At 37.4% G+C, this 20,746-nt stretch overlaps 1 protein-coding gene across 2 annotated transcripts in view; it reads right to left on the bottom strand.

Moving 5' to 3' along the window:
• Positions 1-18,425, bottom strand: part of LOC127935721 (ataxin-1-like) — a 91,914-nt gene extending 73,489 nt beyond the window's left edge. Inside the window, exon 1 of one of the 2 annotated variants that reach the window (XM_052533828.1) lies at positions 18,194-18,425. The gene's annotated coding sequence lies outside the window, so the exon portion shown is untranslated. The remainder of the gene's footprint in view (positions 1-18,193) is intronic. The other variant, XM_052533825.1, reaches the window with a different exon arrangement.
• Positions 18,426-20,746: the final 2,321 nt, after the last annotated feature.

Raw genomic sequence — 20,746 nt, 5'->3', positions numbered from 1 at the left:
TTTCTGTTTCTCGTAATTCAGCAGCTGAAAAGGGCTGCTCTCTTATCTTTCTGACAAATTACAGAAGTGTAATTGTAAAATGGCAGCTGACCACAATGAGTCAAATCTACACTACTTGTATTTGTTCCTTTATGAAACAAGTCAAGGGATGTTTTCAACATGCTAACAATGCTAAGTGACACTCCTCTATAGCAGAGATCGTGTACTTTTTGTTGGACACAAACCAAAACACAGAATGCTCAACTTAGTGTCTTAGTCTTTTTTTTTTTTTCAAAAACCATTTATATGTTTACATATTTAAAGATATACAGATATTAGATATTTTCATCTGCTAATCAATTAAGTACACAAGAGTATCAACTGTACTTTTGTCCCTCAGAGCCTCCGTTTCTGGAAGAGGGGGTCCCCAGGTTATTGTACACTACTCTGAAGTAAGATAATATAATAATAACACAAAAAAGATTTGTGCAGCTATGGTGTGTGTGTGTGTGTGTGTTTGCATGTTCCTGAGGGCTTTCAGTCTTTAATAACAGCTGTCTGTATTACTAAAGAAAAGGTTAAAAATATCTTAACCTCAACTTTCCCTTCTCTCTCATGCACACACACACACACACACACACTATATTTGTTTCACTACATTACAGAGTGCATTTTTGAATAGTGAGGACATTTAGGACCTTACTATTTCAAAATTCAGGAAGTATAGCTACACACGTTTACTAGGCTACTAAAACCTAACATTAACTATTTTATAACATGTTTACAAATTTACATACTCTAGTAAACAATTAGTTACCAGAAAATGCACTGATCCAACAAAATGACTGAATATGTCAACTATTTTGTGAATACACAACAGCATAAGCATGCAATAGTATTGTATTAGTTGGAGCTGCAACTAACAGCTATTTAAATGTATTTTCAGTATTTTGAAAGTTATTATGCATCCTGCTTATAGTTGTAAAGCAGTGTAACTGGCAGATGTTTGACTGAACACAACCTTCAATGGGAAGCGTTTTCTCCTTTAATTAAATGATTATTATGCAATCTTAAATGTTATACACAATTATATGGTTAGATCATCTGTATTATTTGCATTTAACATTTTGGCGCACCCTATCAGAACAGAGTGTTCTGTGACATCATTGCCCATTCGCAGAAACGTTATCAGTCATGGCAAGGGTTCGTCGGAAATCGCCAACTCTCATTGAAAATGAAAGACCTCAGGTTGTTCAGTCTCTACAAACTGCTGTCAGTGTGAACGGCCCGTTAGAAGCTACTGAACGAAGCTCCTGGTGCACATACGCTAGGCTCAGCAGTAGTTACATAACCACAAACACACACCCCTATCGGTCAGCTCAAAGTTCTCCTGCTCACCGCAGATGGCTGACCTCTGACCTGTGAGAGCGCAGCAGCCAGTCACGCAGCACACTGCTGACACAGATAATGAAAACACACACAAACACTCCACCCAGGACAAGCTTCGTGACAATGATTTACTGGTGAACTCTCAATGGACTCTTGCTTCACAGTGATATAACACTACACCTTTAAGGGAGCACATACAACCTAATCCTTAAAGGGACAGGCAACACAAAAATAATGTTCTGTCATCATTAACTCACCATCGTGTCACCTGTATGACTTTCTTTCTCCAGTGGAAGACAACTGTGTGTGTGAACTGCGCCTTTCAGTCCAGACACGATCATAAGACTGAGCCAGCCTTTAGTCACTTTATGACATGAACGCTGATAATTTGGCAGTGTTTAGTATTTGCTGTTCTTAACTTACGTAATAATGTCTATAAATGATTTCAGTCACGCAGGGTATCTGTAAATATCAGGTACAGTCTCATTAAAGAGAACCTGGACTTGGTTATTCGTTTGCTCATCTCTGATTGAGGTGAATCTCTAGGTTAACTCCACTTTTTTTAATGAGAACTACAGGTTACAGAGGCATTGGTGATAAGGTCAAGACTGCAGGGCCTAAAGCATTATGGGAAAAAAGAGATTTATTTTTATCTTTATAATGAATCCTCCCTTGGGTATATTGGAGACTTTATAGCCTTCAGTCAACATTAGCATTATTTATAGCTTGAATATTTACATATTTTTATGACTAAGCTTTTTGTCTTGTTTGTTTTTTTATATAGAAAGGGATTGATAACTGTTTTGTGCTATTAAAAATGAATGTGTTATTTTTTAAAAGCACAAAACGGTTATCAATCCTTTCTGTAAAAGATTAAAATGTTGTCCATTTTAAACATCAGAGGTTTACAGTGTTATAAAAGTTAAACTGAGCACAGAACTTGTTTGCATAGTTAAACTTTGCCACATATTTGACAAGACCATAGGCTAGTTCTCAAAACTCCATGAATCATTATTCAGTAAATAACAACCATCTTGCACACATTTTCTGGGACGAATAAATCATTGATATTTGGGTTAAACAAAAGGAAGAATGTGGATTTTCATTCACCACAGACATACATTACATACAAAATATACAGTGCATATAAACCAACATTATTTTGTACTATTTATATGCTATTATAGTATTTCTTGATATTTTGAATTAGTTTCGCGGTGTAGATGGGGTGTTGAAATACAACTGCTGCTTATTAAATCAATTAATATTGCAATTACAATTGCTATAGTGAAGACAAAAATAATCTCTCACAAGCATAAACACACAAAAAAAATAATAATAATTGCACATGACTGTGCTATCATCAGCCTCTCCCACGTACACACACGACAACATGCTCACACACACCAGCAGTCGGTCCTTTCCCAGACACCAGGCCTCTGTTTCTGTAATTCACTTGCTATGTTGCTGCTGGTTTGTTTCACAACACTGTCACATCCAATGAGATTCTCTCCCTGTGCTGGCTTCATGCCACAGTAGAGACCCTCTCGCTGTCGCTCGGATTGTTCCCTCCCCTCCATCAGCATTACATATCAGTGTCTGGCCACCGTCAGCCCACGCTGCCCCAGTCACGCACGCTGAGCTCTTTACTACAGGGTAATTCCATGAGCAAATCCACAGAGGGCATAATGCAAGGATTACAGCTGCAAGGCATTACAATCCGAAATATATAGCACACTTCAAACTCTATTCACCTGCCTGCACTCTCTCGCTTTCTCTCTCCCCCTTGTCTTTCTCAATAATTACACACCTTGCCCTGACAAAAACATACTGGTGATATTAGATCAGATAATGTTTATATATATATATTAAAATGTCATTATTTAACGCATCAAAATAAGTTAAGCAATTTCCAACTTTATGATTTAAAGATTTTGTAAGCCAGTTTGAAACATTTGACCAAGATTTGAGACAGCAACTTATTTTTTACAATGTGGTTATATTGTGATATATTCCTCGACACTGAATAATTGCAATATTCATAAATTATGGTATTTTCATGGTTCTCAAATGTATTTAAAAAAATAATAAAAAAAATGGCTTTACATTTTTTTTCTAGAAAACACAAGACAATATCATGGTATAGTACACATCAAATACAATTAGTCTTAGTTTTAGTGTTTTATTTTTAATAGATTTATTACATGGGCATGTATGGGTTATTAGACATAACATTTTTTTTTATTTTAATGGTCAAAAAAAGAAATGGAAATATAATGGAACAGTACATGTCCAAAAAAAAAAAACAACACTGTTACACCATTCTTTTTTCTAAGTGAAAGCTGTCCCACATAAAGGATGAACACAATCATGTGCTTTAGGAAAAAGGCCTCCTCTCGGAGATCTGTGAAAGCAGCACAAACGGAGTTGGAGTGTGAATAAAACACCACAAGCCCAGCAATCCAGCCCTGACAGTCTATCACGCGGCAGCCCCGCCGTCCGTGTGTGTGTGTGTGTGTGTGTGTGTGTGTGTGTGCGAGGCCAGGCAGACAGTCAGCGGGGACCTGCCGATTCAATCCAAACCACCACGAGATTTCACCACTCCGACAGCAAAACCTTTTAGCCTTCCCATGCACCCCTACAAACGGTTTGTTAACATTACACCCTCGGAACGACCGGATAAAAGGTCACGCAACCTTTCAGAAAACCATTTTCTCTCACTTTTAATGAAGACTCTTACATAACAGCGCCAAGGTAGTTCTGAAACCGCAGGAAACAAACACTGAAATACTGAACTGACTCACAAAGTCTCACTGGCAGTGGGACGCACAACACATGATACGACTGATTCTGCTATTTTTCAAAGAGCTACCCAGTGACCTGAGCTTGCACATCATGTGACCCATCTTGTGAAGGGTATTTGAGACCGGCACACCTGGAAATGCTTTTGTGTTAAATTGATTTTTATTTGTCGATATGGTCGCCTTCCTGTAAAACTAGACACAAAATGTGTGTGTATGTGTACAGCAGAGATGTCAGAGGCCCTCATTTCTCTGTTTGCAATGACCCTGTTTATGTAGTGAAGGATGCAGAGCCACACAAACCTACACTAGAGAGCTTCTCGCTGCTGTTACTTAACTCACACTGGGTCTAAGGATATCTGCTGAGATGTGAAGCTTTGAAAACTTTCCCAAATCCCAGGAGGGGGAGCGCTGGTCCTCTGTGATTAACAACAGCCACTGTTGAAAGCCACGAGAGCTGCGTTTATGTGTCTCTTTAAGAAGCAATGACATCCTGAAGAAAGAAAAAAGATGTGTACTGTAACTTAATATTAGCGGTTGGTGGTTATTAATAATATTCCCATCCAAGGAATATTGAAAATATGCATAAAATGCATATGTGGAAAAAATTATAAAGTTGATAAAACCTCCTCCAGCTTTTCTAGGAATTTCATGCAACAAAATAAAGCATGGTTGAAATCACAATAATCACAACATTCCAAAAAAACATTAAATGAATGAATGAATGAATGAATGAATGAATGAACACAGGTTGGGTGTCAATATGATTTTTTTTTTATGTTTTTGAAAGATGTCACTTATGCTCCATTCATACGATATATTTTTTATTTATAAAAAAATAGTAATATTGTAAAATATTTTTACAATAACTTATTTATGTTTTAATATATGTTAAAATGTGATTTAATGCTCAGTGTCAGGCTTCAGTTTCATGTGATCCTTTAGAAATCATTTTAATATGCTGATTTGTTTCTCAAGAAACACATCAGTGTTAAAAAATAGTTGTGCTGATTAATTTTTTTTGTGGAGAAGTTTTCTTTTCGGGATTAAAAATAGAATAGGATAATAAAAAATAATAAAAAATAGTTTTAAAATTGAACATTATAATTGTCGTTTCTGTCACCTTTGGTCAATTTAATGCATCCTTGAAGAAAAGAAAAATACTGACCTTTAATGAAGAATAAATTAAAATGAAGAATAAATTCACTATTCTTGTTTTATATATATATATATATATATATATATATATATATATATATATATATATATATATATATATATATATATATATATATATAACATATATAATATATATAGTTTCATGTCCCTTAATATATGACTAAGTTGTTCTTTCAATTCAATCACCATGAACTGATCTAGCAAAAAGATAATTTTGGACCCTGTATGTAACTCACCTGAACTTCAACCTCAGGGTAAACAGATATAAGACTCCTGAGAGCTGCTATGGATCAGGGCTGGAGAACATCCCCTGGAGTTTCACCAATGACGCCACTAGTTTCCACACACCATATCGTTTGCAGCTCATAACATTCAGTACGTTTACAGATTCAACTACAAGAGCACAAGAGGCCCGAAATAGCTCTTCCCTGCGTACGCATACCCTCTATAAACTGCAGTGTACACACCCATTTCACACACAACGTGAAATAAAAGCGTGTAAAGGCATCTTACCCACACATGCACGTAAAAACACAAGGTGACACACTCCCACACAAACATACATCTCCTTGGCAGTCCATTCTGAAGATGAAAGACTGAAAGTGGGGCAGATAATGAAAAGAAAAAATGAAAACGACTGCAGTGGTAGAAATGAAAAGAAATTCCCCCCACCCACTTTCATACGCATAAATACACCAACACAGCTCTGCTTCATTATACTGTCCCATTCAAATCCGCATCACCTGGGGGAACGGCCCAGTCAGCCCTGCAGAACCACAGTGAAGCACCGGGATAACGGAGAAGTAATTGAGGGAAAGATCTGGGGTCTTTTAATTAACTATAAGAGAAACGCTGCACATTTTTAAGTAACACAGTGAACAGCCCTTAAGAGGAATTCCCAGATTAGACTGCAGTGCTTCATGCCTTTTCAACTGACCCATTTAATGGAAAAACTTCTTATCAGAAACTAAAATACTATAATCTGACCCCCAGTGATTAGTTAACATGATTAAACTGCTGTGAGAAAACTGAATAAACCAAGCGAGAGTGGAGAGCTGTCATGTCTTGAAACACAGCAATTAGTTAACTCTTCTTTTTATTTTTATTTTTTGCGTGTGACAAATACTGAATTTATTTTAATTATTGTGATTTTCAGCTTTTTGACACAATATTATCAGAAATTAGAAAATGAAATAAAAATGGCATGTACAGTATTAAGAATATGAATGATGAAGATGATGATGTATTGTCATCTTTGACAATAATAACAAAAATATTAAAACAAAATAAAAAAAATGGCTTGTATTAATAATAAAATACAAATAAATTTTAAATCCATTATTTTTATACAAAGTTGTTTTGCGATCTAAATTACAATGAATATTAATTATTGTTTTATTTTAGCTCTGATACAATATTAACAAAATTATTAGAACATTTTTTTTAATGACATGTATTACGAATAATAATAATTTCTTTATTATTTATCCCATTACATTTATGCAAAGTAGCTTCCTTAACTACATCAATCAAAAGATAATTTGCATCTTTATTATTATTCATTTTGTTGTGTATTTTATCATATTTATGCAAAAAAGTTTTTCAAATCTTACGTTTAAATTGCTCATATGAGAATGAATGGTTCTGAAAAGTAAATTATGCAAATATGTTACTTTAAGTATGTTACTTTTGCGATGATGCTATTCTTTAGATATCTATAGATAACAATATAACTACTTTATAACTTTAAGGTAGCTATCCTCAACAACCAAAAACAATCTCTAATTGCCCATCTCCCATTTTAAAGCGTCTGGGACTTGGCACATGAAAAATGTGGCTCCTCTAAAAAAGAAGTGATGCTGAATTATTATTTTTTTCCACATTAAAAAACAACAACAAAATGCTCTTTCCAAATAAATAATACAGAATACTTGATGAAAGGTCTGAATTATCCTGAGATTTGGGAAATTGGAGTAACAATGTGTAATTCCTTTACAATGTATTACAAAATCAGCCCTCGGGTTTAAGAGATTAAACATCAGCACCGACAACAACAACAAGTCCGCCACTTTCTAAGCTAGGACAGGCAGGATTGAGAAATATTACTATTGATGGAACAATCACGCGCTACACTTGGCAACAGACTTTCAGTGAAACCTGCTAATATAGCAACTTCTGAGCAGATAGAGCGAGGACTACGGCATATCATCTTTTCACAGAGAAAACCATTTAGAAACGGTTACGTGCCCTTGTCTTTGGACTTGAAAGTTTGAAGGCTCTGCGGCAAATGGGAAAGAATGTCTTTGTGCTCAAAGCAGACTATCCTTGAAATTGCGAGTCTACTATATTATGTTTCTCTAAGGGTGGGTTCCTGTCACAGAAGCTCAAAAAGTACTGCCTCCTCCGTCTTTATGAAAGTTGCTCAAAGCCCAAAAAATACAGTGTTCCAAAGCACTCCCCATATTTTACCCCACTGCCTCTCTGTCAGTGGCTGAGAGGAAATGCCAGAGCTCGGCCTGTGTTTCAACATTGAGGTTAACTAGTATGAATAGGTTGCTGAGAGAACAGGCCACATGAATCAAATCATTTCACAACAGGAAAAAGAAGCAGCCCTCCCTCAGACCCTTTGTTGTATGTCTTTTCTGATGTAATCTCCAGAACAACACCAAGCACGCTCAGCGGAGGACCATCCTCTCAGTAATGACCCCGCTCAGTCAAACCAAGTTCATGGACACTCAATGTTACAACTGTTCAGCCAGTGTCAACTAGAAGTCCTCTGACAGCTGGTTATGCATCACATACTGACATTTACTAGAATCACAATCGCACTGAATGTGGGTAGGTGTCAGACTGGCATGGTTTAGAAACATGTACCATGACATGCATGGCTGGTGCTACATTCAGTCATACCAGAACATCTTCATGCATTCATGTAGTGTTTATTCTAAAGGTCATACTGAAAGCTTGGTACAGCCATGTAATGTAACATTAGAATAAGTAGGTGGATTCAGGGTTAGCGTGATTTTGCCAAGTAGGACAAGCTCTGGAATATATAAACATACTGTATGCCTCTCACATGCCCCTAAACCAAACCCTTAACATTATCTACCGCTAAAATCACAGTTGATAAGAATGTGGTCGTTTTCAAAACACAAATTAATGTGCAGTATTTTTAAATTTCATCCATCCATTAAAATTTCAAGCAAACAAAAAGTCAGTACATGCTTGATGCACAAGAACAAACCATATTGGTTCTTGCATATCAAGGAAGCACAACTAAGCTTCTGGTTACCATATTAGATGTGCTATGTGTGCATCAATCTATGTTTATAAGTGAATAATAGCTTAAATTATATCCGTTTATCATATAAAGCAATCACTTTAATGAAAACAAAAAATGTTGCCTTGGAAACTAAAGTTAACCGTTTTATTTTAAGAAATTCATTTTTATGGGTTTATGTTTAACTGACTATAATAACCCTGACACTGATTCCTTGGAGGCTTTTCTCAGATATATGCTATAGCATAATGAACGTGTCCCACTCACCACTGAAAGAGAGAGATTTATGAATTCAACTAGGAAATGCTTTCTGTTATTAGAGAACAGCGCGTCCTCAACACAGCCCGCGGTGAAGCGTCTTCTTGCTTTACGGCAGATCGCACACTTGTAAGTGCATTACCACCACCTGTCTCTCAAACGGACCATTGACACTCCCGATTGAGATTGTAGATGGAGTTTCAATGGTCCATTTGAGAGAAAGGTGGCGGTAATGCACTTGATCTGCCGTAAAGCAAGAAGAATAAGAAGACGCCTCACTGCAGGCTGTGTTTTGAGGAGGCTATCAGTACATTTCAGACATTGCAGTGCATCAGAGGTAAAAAAAAACAAAAACAACAACTATATAAATATTGTTCAGTTTCTTGCACAAACCGATTATTTCGTGTCTTTACACATCAATTTATTGTCACGATCCACAGGGTTTAATTTGATTTTGTTTGTGTATTTCTTTTTTGTTTTATTGTATGTTTTAGCCGTGATTCCCATTCACACCCATTATAAGAATGACAGACTGCAACAGTTTGAGTTAAAAATCTCAGTCTGTGTTCTACTGAGGAAACAAAGTCACCTACATCTTGGATGCCCTGGGGGTAAGCAGATAAACATCAAATTTTCATTTTTGGGTGAACTATCCCTTTAAAACAGAGTGCATAAATCAGGCATGCATCAAAATGCATGCTGGGACAAGCAGACCTCTTTGATTCTGCATTAAGTAATAAGTGTGGATCTGCAGATGTCATGACATTTCAGGAACAAGACTCATCAGACAGCCGAACAGCCTCATGCCATGTACTATAGCGACCTCCTTCTCTATATGGTTTCTACGATGGCAGTTTCAGTTGGGTAACCATTGTGAGAAGAGAAAAGTAAGCAAACAGATATTTGGACTTCATGTGCAGTAGCTTATGGTAAATATTCTCAGTCACTGCTGACACCTGGGATACCGTTTTACACGGTGGCCTTCAGATTAACCTCATTCATCTGTGTCAGGCCTCATCAGTCCACTGCCTGCTGCTCATTCAACCTGCAAACTTCCTCATCCCAAAGCTGCTGCACCACGCTGACAGCTATTGACTCTGTGCAAGAGATGGCCTATTTAGCAAGAACCTTCAGAATTATCTTTGACATGCTTTTTAGCTATGATATGAAATGCGAGCACTGGATTTTTTTACTTTTGACAAATGTTGCTGCCACAATGCTAAAGTGTTATTCAGATTGCTAGCTGATTGGTTGTTTAAGTCAAGAAAGAACACCCTCAAGTTACTATGATATTTTGGTCTCTAGATTTGGCTTGTGTCCCTCCTTGAAGTGATTATTTTATGTATGTACAACATATACCATATTAAAGATTTTTTTTATTTATAAAATGTTTATTGGATATTTAATGGACATTACTGAATTTGAAATGGTTTCATGTTTCTTTCCTCTACTTTAAATAGAACTTACTTTTTCAGTCATTCAATACTTATTTGAGCTTTAAAAAAATACTAATAATTTATTAAATGTTAAAACTTCAGCAAATCTGAATTTCAGCATATGCAACATTCAATATTATACATTAATATTTATATTATTATATAAATATTGTATATTATATAATTATATTTATATTATAATTATATTATAATTATATAATTATATTATACTTATATATTTTGATATCACTTTTTTAATACTCTGTACTATATAATGTACATTTGTGGCATTTAACAGTTTTTTTGTTTTTCTTTATTTGTTCATTATTTTATAAAATGTAAAAAAAAAAAAAAGTAAACAGCACCACTAATCAAAACATCAGTCAATGAAAAACAGACCGATGATACTATTATAATGCAACTAACAGGCATTAAATAATACTCTATGATCTTTTCCAAATGATTTGAGTGCTGTATGACGCTAATGAACACACTCAAATGTTCTCAATGTGCCCACGTTTATGTTTTAAGCACCTCCGGGTGACTCAGACACACATTGTTGGAGGCAATGATGGAAAACGGAGAAGGAAAAAAAAATGGAGCAGTAGAGATGTGAGAGTGAGGAATGCCTGTCTGGCTACCTTCTCTGAGAGTCTCTCTAGAAAGAACTCCACTAGAGGAGGGGAGCGCCTCTCCCACCAAACACTGGCACGTCTCCACCAATCCAATGAGATCACTTAAGAGGGGAAATGGGATGGAACTGGGACGGCCTTTAGCTTCTTTTTTCTCAGCACGCAGTATTTAAATTTTTTTTTCTCTCAGTCTGGTTTTTCTCTGGTGCGTTTCCCTTTTGTCAAAACCACACTTTGTCGATTCAAGGCCAGCGTTAACTTCAGGAAATTCCTTCAATGTACTGTAACTGCACTAAGTACAGCTTGTAGTAAAGTCCCTGCACCCTGCCCAGAAGCTCTGTGCTCTTTCCATGAAGTTTACAAAGGTGAGAAGTTACTAGGGACTTCACATCACCTGAATAATACAGCGTGCACAACTATGACTATATCATGGCAAACAAAACAGTGGTAAGGGTGGATTTCGGTATTCCACAGATTGTTTGTATCCATAGAGTTTTCCTGTTATTGAATTCCTCTCCCGGTGCATACCCTCCTTTGTGCTGGAAGTATTCAATCCTGATACGCGCTGTGAGACCCGTGATGCATGGCAGGTCCTACTACATCCCGCTCACCTGGCTATGTGGAGACATCTTCCCGTATTCCTAGCTCAGTGGGCCGGATTCACACAATATTCAGAAGACTGCAGTTCTTCTTAACAGTTATTTTCTTCTGAAGAACTAAATAAGTTATATATTTTGTATTCACAAAAACATTCCTTTAGAACAATCTAAAGAAAAAAAAAGAACATTCTTAGGACAAAATTATTTGAATTCCTGAATTTCCATTGCAAATAACCTCTTAAAGTCAGAACAACTAACTTATCATAAATCCCATAAGTTAAGACATTTTTTTCATGTTGTTTCAACGTGTATATGCAGATACAGGACGCATTTGCTCTATCTACTAATAGTGGCAGAAAGATGGAGGACAAATGAATACAACAGATTTCTCCATCTTGAGAATATCTGAAAAAAAGAAAATCTATTTAAAATACAAAGCACATTAACAAAATGTAAGTTTTAATAAAATATTTGCACCTTAGATGCATTTTTAGCTTTTAGAATTGTGCCTAGGAATATTCCAAAAAAGGGTCTTATTTCACCATCGCATTAGTGAAACATTGGGGAAAAAAGGTCCATTGTCGATAGTGTAGTAATGCATGAATGCTTACTCAGAGGTCACTTCCAAGAAGTATGTGCTGCGGTTAAAGAACGCTTGGTGGTCCTATTCATCTGATTAACTGCATCAGAAAGGATGGCATCTTTCCTCCTTGAGCATTGTCTTCATCTGTGTGTTCCCTGCCTCAGGGGTTACAACATGCTGGTCAGATGATTCCAGCTGCCCTTTGTTTGGGAACTATATGCAGAACAGTTCAAAACAAGCTACAATTTATTGCAGTTTGAAAATGTAATACAAATCAGATGGAAAGGAAAAAACCGAGATGAGATATTCAGCCACATAATGCTATATCATTTAGTCATTTTCATACTAAAAGAATTACTAGTGAAAAGAAACATGATACTGACAGTAAAGAGCCTAAAAATAGGTAGGCAATGCTTCCCTACCAAGTTCCTCATTACAAATAAAGCAATTCTAGTGCCACACTATAGCGAATGCCATTAAATATGAATATGGCATATCTGTGGGGATAAAAAGGTGGAGAGACATGAATGAACACTAACATTGCACAGAGGTCTATCTAGCTTTGTGCAGTACCTCAATAAAGCATATGTTCTGAAGCATATGTTGAGAATGAGGCTTTTAGTCTGTCGATTTCCTGAGGGCTGATATATTAAGACCATCAACCTTCTGTACATTCACAAACTGCAAAACAGACAACAGAAAGGTATAGTTCATCTATGAATGAAAATAATGTCATAATTTATTAGCCTTTGTGTTGTTCCAAACCTTTTATAAAACACAAAAATAGATGTTTAGCAGAATGCCAAAGCTGCTTTTTCCATTCAGTGAAAGAGAATGGTGACAATAGCAGTCAAGGAAGATTTTTGGTCAGTAAGGTCAGATGTAAATTACAATCTATTCACCACAGTAAGCTTCAGATGTTTCAAGATACTGGTCTACGGTATACAAGTCTTTAATAATGATTTTATGGTGCCTTTTTTTTTTTTTTTTTTTTTTTGCATCTTGGTTTCCATTCACTTTCAATGTATGGAAAAGAACAGCATGAATATTCTCTTAAATATCTACTTTTCTGCTCCACTAAAGAAAAAAAATATGGATCCTTTAAGGTTTAGTTTCTGGTGAACTATCACTTTAAGGATGCTCCAAAAACGGATGCTACTTAAGGCTTTCAGTAACAGGACGAGGATTTTCATCATGTTCTAAACCAGCTGCACATGAGTGTGAAGCTTTGTTGTTATTTGGTTGCTTTCATGGTGAAAGAGTGCCATCAATAGTGGCTCTACTGTCTGGATAAGCCCAGGGGGAGCACCAGCATACAGATCCCCACGCCAGAGAAGGACAACAGCCCATAGAGGGGTCATCGATCCCCACACTGACACAGAGCCGCTACACTATTCACACTCTGCCATTCAGAACATCAGCCATCGATTGCTTCTATATCTGAGACTATCTTCACTACAAAGCCTCAGATCAGCTGACTGACAAGTGCGGATGCTGCTTTCATTCCAAATAGAGTCATCTGGCCAAAACATAAAGAAATAAATCATATCACAATATATATTGCAGAGAAACATTATGTCAGTTTTTTTTCAATATTGTGGAGCCTTCTGAAATATTTGATTTTGCAGGGGCCAGGTATCAATAAGAATTTCCCCACTTTTTAAAATGACTTTGCTTGGTCATTCATGTGCTTTTTAAGTTTAACTCAAAATCACAATATATACGACTCGAAGGCCACATTAGGAAATCAAACAGGATTTTAAAACACTTCTGGCTGTCCAGAAAACACAGGTGTGCATGTTACTCTCCAAGCTGCAGAGTCTGGATATACCATGAAGTCTGGAGGCTTGAATGTGATTTATTTATGTAAAGGTTTTATTTTTAACTATGCTTCTAGATGGATGAAGAAATGTATTGATGATCCTGAAGCGCCACACTTTGACAAGAAGAATAATAAGAAAAAAAAAATTAGCACATTCACTGAACAATGAACAGTTTCAAGCACGTTCAAGTTCATCGCACTGTTCAGCTGAAAAATAAAAAGCTTCAGTTCAGGCTATACATAAAGCCGTCACGGGGAGTCTAGAGGAAGACGAGCAGCCGGCACGCTGATATCCACTCATTGGAGAAAAGAGTGTTTTTTATTTTATATCTCGATATCAAAAAAAGCTCTTGAGCGCTGCAGTACAAAAGCAGGTTGGGGATGTGTACTGCACCCATGGAGGGAGAGCAAATGAATAGTACTGAGAGATGAAAGAAAAGGGCTATAAAGGTCTGGAAACAGCATTGCTCAATTGAACCTGTTCCACTCCCATTCTTTGCCTCCCTCTCCCCACCTCATACTCTCACACTGCGAAAGGACGCTGAACTTCTGTAGACTCCTTTTACACTGATACTAGCATCTGATCACAAGTGGACAGAGATAAATACAGGTGTAAATCGGATCTCTCACATCACATTCAGAAAACACATGAGACTACATCGCATTTGTAGTGTAAATGCTAACCCATTCTGAAGCATCCTGGGGAGCAGTGAAGGACCGCCTCCTCACCCGTCAATCAACCAGTGCACTAAAGCAAGGATTTTAAATTAAATGAAAACAACTTATTGTTAGCAATTTTTCCATGCATGCTACTTTTCAAAACATCACATGATGCAAGATTTAAATTGGAAGGTATATGTGGAACATGCAAGATGTATAAACAGCAACAGATGGCCACTTGCTATCAAATGACCCGAGACAGATTTCAATACCAGGTGCAAACACGTTCACAGACTCACAAAAAAGCAGCTATAGCCAGAAGAGTTAGAGCTCAGAGAAAGAATTGGCCTACCTTGAATTTGTCTTTTATGCTGCAGAACAATGCGGCCCAGGTCTTGAGTTCATGCATGCATACCTGTGAGGGAGTGTCCTTTAAGAGCTTGCCTGGATAGGCCTAACTTTACACTTAATTTCCAGCAAAGGGTGAAACCAGGTTGACTTAAGCTCCACCCCTCCAATGTGTACACAAATTCCTGGTCCAGCTAGCTCTCCTCACCCATTGGCTGATACTCTCCCTGTCAATCAAAGCTGCATTATATAAGCACTGTCTGCAGGTGGAGGTGTGTCCTTCTGTATTTCACAGGCACCCAAGCGTGTCGAGTTAGCCTTGCCTGCAACTGTCACAAGCTCATTTGGGTTCAGCAAACACAACTCCATTGACACTCTGGTAGTTTAAACAGCGCATCTATTAAGGAGAAACAAGATAGAGCACTTCACAAGCGGCAAGTGTATGTGTAAACTGAACAAATGAGCAGACACACTAGAGCACCTGTAATTAGGCCATACTCGGTGTCTTAATAACTACTCATTAGCATTTAAAAATAAGTGGTACTGGGGCCATCAAACAGAGATTTGCTTACTGAGTTATAGCACTGAGCAATTCACCACCACACAAATCCCTCTAAAAAAATAAAACATTCACTGCATAATCAGAACAAACAGCTTGGTCCCAGGTTGCAAAGGGCAGGCCATACTGTTTGTATTACAACTGCACAAAAAAGGGGAAACACTAATCCACACGCTCTCCAAAACAACAGGATTTTCAATAAAAGCACTAGGATTTCCTAATCATCCAAAAGCCTTGTAAATGTACACTAATAATAAGCATGAAAACCGAGCATGCAGCAGCAATACTTGGCAGAACATGGTGAAACTGTAGCACGGTGACCCTGCAAATGATCCTCCTTTTTTTATTTGAACATGCTGGTCTTTCAACATTTAATGAAAGTTTGTCTCATGCAGTAAATTTGATTTCTCACTATGTCTATCTTCTTTCTGTGCCTCTTTATGGCATACACAGATGCAGACTTACCCATTAGGCAAAGGTAGGCAACTGCCTTGGGCCCCCAAAAGCCAAGGGCTCCCTAAAATACTTTTCATCTAGAAGATGCGCATAAAGCGCAGACATGCAACCAGTTGCTTTTTTGTGAAATCTGTGAATCAATTGCTGTTGTGCTCTACAACATGAAATAAAGCCTTTAAACATGTACATGAAAAATGTAGAAACACTGGACACAACTGTGGGGCACCATTATGCAGCAGTAAGCATTACAACAAAAAAGCAACCTCAATGCTGGATTTGTAAATGTGTGCAAATTCATAAGGCCCCATTCATATATTTTGCCTGGGGCCCCCAAATCACAAAATCCACCCCTGGACATACAAAGTCTAAAAGTGAATTAAATATCCTCAGTAAACTAAATCAATGGAGATTTTTTTTCTTTTCAAGCAGCCATTTGGGAGTAAAGATGTTTTCACATGGAATGTTTTACTTCACTTCTGCTGCAAAAATCATATGAACTGTAACCTGCAAATAATGCAATAAACAAAAAAATGAATGCTATATATGTTGCATAGAATAATATAGATTAGAATATGCTACAACTGTCATTAGCCATAAATCTGTGCACAATAAAGTCCATTCAAAAGCATAAACTATGCATAGCATGGTATAGTACATTTCTTATTTCTTATAGATTCTTACAGTACATTTCACAGTGGGGTCAGCTGTGGCCTAACGGTTAGAGACTTGGACCAGTTACCCGAAGGTCACCGGTTCAGGGCTCGGTGCTGGCAGGAGTTGTAGTATATATTACTATATTAGTATAGTAATATATACTGTACTGTCATATGTGCATTAAAGTATAGTATATATAGTACAGTATATGCAACTGTCCCATTAGTCATGAATCTGTGCACAATCACCTCGGATCAAAAGTCAAAACAACGTTACATCTTACAGTGTAGTATATCATAGTAGCATACTGCATTATAGAATACTATAGTATGCATTGCAGTATAAAGTGTAATAATAAATATACCATCATATGACACGTGGAATAAATATTTGCACATGTAAAATGGTAATATAGGTAATATATATTGCAAAATATAGTTTAGTATAGTATAGTATGCAACTGCTCTAAACTGCGCACAAAGTCAAGGCGTAGTATATTAATGTACAGAAGACGTTGACAGTATAGTATAGTACGTGATATAATGATACTCTGATCCTAAGACCTACTTAAGGCTGTCTCAACCAACTGTTTACAAAATCAACGCTAAACTGCACGGTTTATTTAGTAAAGCAACAAAACCTAGCACTGTTTTTCGGTCACAATACATGGAGCCCCCATCCGCCCTGCAAAACACATGAAATATACACAGCAACAGCTCATTATATAACCAGCCGGGATGAACCGAGTGACATCACGACGGGATACACTCAATGGCTGTGTCTCAAATCCTAGTAAGGCTGCCTACCTAGACAGCGTTACTGGAGTCTGTTCAGGACGCGCTGAACAAATCGCACCGCCTTTTAGGAACCATGCGATGTGGTGCGCTCATTATGTACTGAAACACAACCAGTGTCTAAAACACAGTGACAGTGAAGCGGAGACTAAAAGTGTTGTAGCCTACTTGTACGTGATATTCTCAATTAAACAGACACCGGCGATAAATGCACTTGAATAAACGGTGCACAAGGGTGAAGTCGCAACTCTAGAGCAGACACTTCCGCGATTGTTTTCACATCAAAAGGCTTCTAGCAACAATGTTGACTCAGCAGAAGTGTGCACAGCTACGACGAGTGACAGTTTGCTACAAAAAGTACAGCTGGCTGACCAATAATCCGCAGATAAATGTATGTTTATGAGTCTATCTGGAGCGATAAAAGGAGGCGGGGTGGCGCAGTTACTCAGCCCCGGCGAGAGCGCTCCCTGCTTGGGCTTACAGCTCGCGAGTAACCGCCCCGCTTCCCGTGCGCTACTTCAAAGTAGTTATATAATTTTTAATCGAGATGACAAACAGCACATCTTGAGCATCTCGCCCGGTCGACCGCAGACAGGTTGACATAACAATGAGTGCAATTGTCACAGTAAATATTTACAAAGGTTTTTTTTAATAAACGTCACACTCTGTTCCTCCTGCGTTCTTTAGTTCCCAGCCATTTTCCCCAGATCGCAAGCAAATCCAAAAGACAGTTTTGTGCTGGTAAATTAGATGCACGGACTTACTGTACGGTATAACGGGCAGGGAAGCGCGAGGCTCTCCGTGTTGCCAGGGCTCCGTGCGTTCTCGCGCACTGCCGGTGGAATCGTCTCCCTTCCGCTCGTACAATGATGTCTGCTGCAGCCCGAGCTAATAGCTCTATCTCTCCGTCCCCCCACCTCCAGTGAGTGAGTGAGTGAGTGTGTGTGACGGAGGGAGTGAGTGTGTGGAGGCGTGCGTAAGAGTGTGTGTGTGTGTGTGTGTGTGTGTGTGTGTGTGTGTGTGTGTAAAAGTGTAATCCAAATATGGAGCAGTTGGCCGGCCCAGTTAAAGAGAAGAGATTGGAGGTTGTTCCATTAAAAGCATAGAAAAACATAATGACGTTTTAGGCTCTATATACAGATGGTGAGTTTTAAAGTTTAATAATACATGTCAGTTCGTTTCTGTAATCTGATATAAACAGCACCGTTCCGGGAGAGCTGCCATTTGGTCCAATATCACTGGGAAACTGCACAGTTTGTATCCTTCGCTCAGAACAGCAACAGGGAATGGAGATTCCGGATTGGAGTTCGAGCCAAGTGATTATAGAACGCTATGAGCCATGGCGCTCTGTCACTCCGCTCCACTCATTCAAAGTTCCAGACCGGGGTTTACCCTCTGCATTAACGTGAAAAGATAGACGCTGTGGATTCTTTTGGAACTCTGCCAGGGATATTTGTTAAAATAAATATATGACTAGACAAATATAAGCAGCTCAATGTTCATTTCTTGTTTATATTAACGTTTTATGAAAGCAATATCACATCACCAAAAAATATCACAAATATCAGCACGCCTGTAGTTATCTGCGGCCTTGCATTATTATATAAATACTATCTGAATCTTCCAATTTCCTCAAACCAGCCCGTGATGATAATAAAATAAAAGCTAGAATCCCCTATAGATATAGGAATTGTGCATTCATTGTGATTAGCCAAGAGTAAGAGCCAGTTTGCTGGCTCTGACAGTAGGCTTGCGTTTGCACTCCAGTGCCCACAGTTACTCATGTAAATAGCCTTATGAAACTAATTTTCTGTTCTAGTTTCTATGAGTAGAACATCAGTAGAACAATATTCTGGTTCAACCAGAAAACACAATAAAAAGAGTGAGATATGCATGATTATTGCTAATTTTGCTAAGATAATACCAGTTTAAATGACAGTGACAGTCTATATATTTTCTTCGAGAATACTCTTCCTATTATGGGGGAGTAGAATTAGACTAAAAGTTAAACACATGCACTCACACATACACAGACACATTGTGGTCAGTGTTTGGGAAGGGACTTTCCACAAGAGTTTGCGGCTATGTTTCTATGGAGACTATAACATACCCATCCTCCACCCTGGAATAGATCAGCATATCTGGCCTGTTATTGAAGAGTCGCAGCGCACAGCATTTGGTCAAGAAGTTTTACATGACTTACATTTCCCTGTAAATACAACATTTGCAAACATTGGCAAAATGACTACAGTAGACTTTTAGGAATTAGTCATATCATAGACATATCAGTCATACTTTTTTATTTGCCATAAAATTAGCCGTGGATGATGGTATGACATTAAAATATACGAACATTTTTGATTATGGATGCAGAGCTTTACCTTCTTCAGTGTCATTTTAGTATTATTTATGTACTATTGCAGTATTTGACATTTAATAAATTATACACACACGTGTGTGTGTGTATATAATTTAGAATCTTGTATTTAATATTTTCAGTTTTTCATGTTTTCATTTATATTTTTGTTTAAATTTTAATAATATTGTTACATGAATTACATGTATTACAGTTCAATTTATTTTATTTAAATTTAAGTTGTTTTAATATTTATTTTTATTTTATTTTGTTTTGTTTTCTGGGGAATATTTCTCATTTTTATTTCAAGTTTTATGTTTAATTTGTTTAATGCATTTATGTTTTATTTTTATTTCAGCTTTATTTGTGTATATTGCTAATAGTTTTGGTTTTACTTTGTGTTTAGTCACCCTCATGAACAAACACTTTCTTCCATGGAACACAATGGTGAATTTCTGAAGAATATTATGAAAGTGAAGGAGAACTGTATTCATAACTGTGTCTCAGAATGACAAAAAGCACCATTACCAAGGTACTGTTTTTGGTACATGTGACTCACTCAATCACTACATTCCAAATTTAAGTTTGAAATTTAAGAAGAAGTGCTGAAATGGACTATAAAAATTGTATATTGTCACAAAATCAGAATGCATTCCTGTGCGTCTCATGACACAAATATTCTTCGGCTGACTATGAATAGTGTATGTGTGTATGTGTGTGTGTGGGGGGGGGTGGGGGGAGGGGTCTCATATGAACGACTTTTATGGTGCTTTTTTTGTCATTGTGGAGCTTGAGAGTCCCTTTTCACTTTCACTAGTAAATAAACAATGAGTAATTATTGACAGAATGCTCATTTTTAATGGGAAATCTGGTGATGGATATGTGTTGTGCATGTGTGGATGGGCTATTGATCTTCTGTGAGGAGGCCACGTTAGGCCTTCTCCTGTGGGCCTGCTGCTGT

The sequence above is a fragment of the Carassius gibelio genome, chromosome A19, assembly GCF_023724105.1.
Source record: "Carassius gibelio isolate Cgi1373 ecotype wild population from Czech Republic chromosome A19, carGib1.2-hapl.c, whole genome shotgun sequence".
Lineage (NCBI taxonomy): Eukaryota > Metazoa > Chordata > Actinopteri > Cypriniformes > Cyprinidae > Carassius > Carassius gibelio.
The sequence above is the reverse complement of the archived record's forward strand: the minus strand, read 5'-3'. Positions and strand labels throughout refer to the sequence as shown.